We start from the raw sequence: 4321 nt of genomic DNA, 5'->3' as shown, positions 1-4321 counted from the left end.
GTCGAAACTATTCTTTGATTCATGTTCCGCGCTTAGTTTTTTTTAAAGGGACAGTGTATAATATTAAGTAACAGTAGAAAAACATTCATGCAGTTAAAAATATTCATTCAAATACTTTGGAAAATACTTGAATTGTCATACTAGTGTTAGTTTTTATAACAACATGAAAAAAAATCATAGGCCGAGAATTTATTTCATTTACACAGTGGGTACACACTCCGCCCACTGTGCGACGTAGCACTGATCCTTGCTCGCATCAGACAACACAATGCTCTATAGTGAGTGGTCATATAATAATAATAATTAATAATAATAATAATTTCCTTGTATTGTCATTCTGTGTAACAATGTACACAGAACGAAATGTCGATTGCACCTGACCCGTTGTAGCGAGCCGATGCAGCCGCAGCCAACAGAGGGCGCCGCTGACCACTTTTTAAGTCTTAGGAATGACTCGGCCGGGGCGCGAACAAACATCAGGGCTTTAACACTTTTTTAAACATTGCATCAAAAGTATTTTTTACATATTTTTTAAGGGAACTTAACTTGACTTGACTTGGATTCTTCAGCATATAATATATAGCTAGCACATTGGGAATCTTGATCAAATCTTTATCATATTTAAGGTTTGAACCCCCCAAAAAACAAATTCGTTAACAATAATCTGAAAAAGTTCGTCTACGTTTTTGCCATTTCTTTTATCTGGATTTTTATCCATTGCTATACAGAAAATAAGATGTATTGTTCTTTCATCGTTCTTGTTTTATGTGAAAAGTCAAAATGTAATTTGATCTTTGGATAAAGTGGGGGGGATTTTTAAGGGTTATTGTTCTATCTTCGTTATTCATTATCCCTTATCCGTTATCGGTCAGTTCATAATACGCTACAAAGCCTAGGAGCCGGGACACTTAGGCTGCGTCCCATTCTTCGCACTTTCACTCGCTATGTGCCCTAGTCACTCGGTTTGCGCGTTCACGTGAAAATGGGGTGTGTCCCGATACTCTCAAGACCGAGGCAGAAGTGCCCTCAAACCAAGTCGTAACCACTTCAAGACCGAGGGGGCTCTCGACCTCACTTGGCAGCGAAGTGACTACCCAGAAGGCTTTGCGAATTCTCAATATCAACAAACATGCCCGAAAAGGAACCACACAAATGTAAGTAGTTTTCCACAACCACGCATGTATTTGCAATAAAATGTATTGAGATATCTTAGTTAGACGTAAATGCAATAGAAAATCGTATTTTCGCGTTAAAACACGAACATTGCAAAATCGCTACTTTACGAAGTGCACTAATCTACCAAGGGAGCTGGCAAAAAAAAAACCTTCACGCTACAAACTGTAAAGTAGGATAACTGTGCAGAAAATCACGGTTCAGCCCATCCCTGTTTTTATCTTAAACGAGTCGTGCTTTTCATGTACATGGCCAGTCGCTAAAGGAGCATAGTCAGAATACCGTTCTGGACATAAGCGCTTGTTTACTGCACACAATTTCGGGTGTCGTGTTTTATTTACAATATGATTCTTTCATGTGAGATCAGAATGCATTAGTTTTCATCATGCATTACGAGTAATGTCTCCGAATTTCACGTGGAAATACAGTTGAAACAAACTACTATCACATAGTTCACTGTCTTCTCTGGAAACACATATTAAGTGAACGAATTACCTTCTCAAAATGTTGTCCAAATGTGGAGACAATTCTAAAGCATATGTGATGCTGGCCAATAGAAGGCTCATACAGCCATAAGAATAACATGTCAATTTCATGTCTCACATCAACTAGTTGAGCATCGTATACACAGTTGTTTTTGTACAATACATCAGCATTAAGTAATTCTTGTTTTTTCCACCCAACCTAAAGGCCATTGTAGAACGTCCCGTGGAAGAGCTGGTCACCATCACAGCTACCACGCCATCCACACCACCGGGCACGTCGTTGGCACCTTCTAATCCGGCGCCAAACCCCAAATCACCCAGAAAAAAAAGGAAGCACGATACACTCCTTGACTTTTTGAAAGTGGAGTCTGCCGGAGTGAGGAAAAGTCTCGAAGAAACTGTGGCCAAAACTGAGCGGTTCCCGTCCTTTTTGGGAAGCTCGTGGACAAATTTCCAGAACAGTGACATCTCTGCAATGTTTCCCTTTGTTTTATAAAAGGAAAATATTTTTTTTTATTAAGAACTCAATGAAGTTCCAGTTTGTGTTTTCCAGCTTCATGGAAGTATTGGTATATTTTTGCTAAAATTTGTGACACATTATTTATTTACTATTATGTATTTTGGCCCAATGTGAGTTTGTTTTTCTGAAAGTAAAGTATTATTTAAGCTGGAGTGATTTGTAGTTGTTTTCAGTCCAACAGTCACATAGTTCACACGCAGTATCTCACATCATTATGAAATAAACCACCAAGGTGTTACTCAAAATGAAGATGTTTATTGAATAGTAATGCAGAAAAGCACATAATGCAAATGTGGGTCTGACTTAAAGAGCCTAAAATATGGCTTTTGGGCAATTTATTCCATATTAACTGTGGACAATTCTTTGTACGGTGGACCTGGGAACCCTGAAGACCCGTGACACCACACGGTAGGACAGAGCGTGGGCCAGCCAGTACACGTAGATCAGGACCTCCAGCCACGGCCCTGTTCCCTCTTTAGCAGCTCCTGCAGGGCCCACATAACCTTCTTGCTCAACCTTAAGTCCTGAATGAGTTCTGACTCCACATCCAACCATAAGCACAGGGTGGGAACATTCCTGTCCAACCTGTCCATGCTTATGGGACAGCCACTCTGGAACACAATAGAAAACAAACATTTTAGACATAAATGTGGGCATAGAAAAGAAAAAGACCGCTTTAACTGTAATGTAAGCATCATGAAAAAATGTTGAAATTTTTTTGGTTTGAACAAATTTATTGACACTAATAAACAAAAAAACAATCATGACAATCACAACAGCAATCAAGCACATTCACAATATTATATTCCAATATGATGTTATTAACAGCAAACACAATGTGAGGGTTTGAACAACCCTTCTCGAAAATCCTATTTGCAATCAAGCATATTCACAATTTCATTATATGATATCTTTGTTAGTGTCAATAGATCTGTCCAAGCCAAAGTCGATTGTCTTTTTTGGTCTGAACAAATCCCTTGACACCAACAACAGAAAACAATCATGACCAAACAACAGCAATCAAGCACCTTTTTTATATCCAATGACAACTCTTTTGAATTAAATTACTTATGAACTAAGGTTTTTGGGTCGTACAGGGAAGTTTGGTGACGATATTATGTCAGCTTAAGGGTCAGGTGGACTGTTCTTGTGTTTGTTTACTTTTCGTCATGTCACACATTCAAGACCCCTACTATGTGTCATAAAATGGCATTAAGATACTAATAAGTAGATTGCCATTTATGTCTACACAAACATAGGGTATTATGTGAACGTGCATTGTATGTTAACTCTTACTGTATTTGACCGAACGGGTCATTTTTTTACTGAGTGTACGTACCTTGTAAAGGTGAATCAGCACTACATAGCGCCGAAGCTGTCTTCAGTATAGCACATTTCTCCTCCGTTGATTGGAGACACGGAAAAGATGATGAGCTTTCAGGCAATCGGTAATAACACAGCTGTAGCGGGCATCTTAACGTTGCACGAAATCTCCAACTGACACACTACAGGTTGAGACTCGAGTTGTTTACATGTGACGTAGGCCTATACGTCACTAAGGTCTACAGCCAATTAATATTACCGCCATCTCCTGGACAGGGGTGGAACCTTGCAAGTCTTGTCCAAACCTTTTCCACTTTGCACTCCACTCGATGAGGGCACTCCTCTATCGAGGGACCTCACTGGAGGGTTCTCGGGGCCGAGTGAGAGAAATGGGATTGGGCCTTACTCTCAGCCAAAAGGCCAAGCTAAGGTCCTAGCCCTTAAAGCCTTGTTGCGATCATTGCGAATGCACCGTTCACGGAGGTACTGCAATACCGGGCCAATGCGTGGAGTGGACAGAGCAAGCTTTTATTCCATCTCCGGATTGCAAAAATCAATGATCATGGCTAAAATACTAACTGAAACTCCAAAAGGAGTAACAGGTAAGGATATACCTCACTGACAACAACCGTATTGAAGTACACAAGTCCAGGACCACAGATGACATGAGGTCCTGACCTGATCGTCACGATGACAGTATTGATCTAGAGCTGAATATCTTGCCAGAACTTTGTAAATTTAATTAGACATGAGAAGAAAATATGGTCAAGGTTTTCAATATCAATGCAGCAAAATAAGTAGATGCTGTCTTCAAATTGGG

The 4321-nt window shown here is 39.9% G+C and overlaps 1 long non-coding RNA gene and 1 pseudogene across 1 annotated transcript; both read right to left on the bottom strand.

The window, feature by feature from the left end:
* Positions 1-2413: 2413 nt before the first annotated feature.
* LOC148368151 (uncharacterized) lies at positions 2414-3925 on the bottom strand. The gene is made up of 2 exons (XR_015850222.1): positions 3518-3925; positions 2414-2789 (listed from the first exon to the last, which is right to left on the bottom strand). It is a non-coding gene; the product is annotated as an uncharacterized LOC148368151 (long non-coding RNA).
* Positions 3926-3962: 37 nt separating this feature from the next.
* LOC148368150 (U2 spliceosomal RNA) lies at positions 3963-4107 on the bottom strand (annotated as a pseudogene).
* Between the last annotated feature and the right edge of the window lie 214 nt (positions 4108-4321).

This window comes from Urocampus carinirostris, chromosome 4, assembly GCF_059441175.1.
Source record: "Urocampus carinirostris isolate Australia breed hairy pipefish chromosome 4, RoL_Ucar_1.0, whole genome shotgun sequence".
Taxonomy (NCBI): domain Eukaryota; kingdom Metazoa; phylum Chordata; class Actinopteri; order Syngnathiformes; family Syngnathidae; genus Urocampus; species Urocampus carinirostris.
The sequence above is the reverse complement of the archived record's forward strand: the minus strand, read 5'-3'. Positions and strand labels throughout refer to the sequence as shown.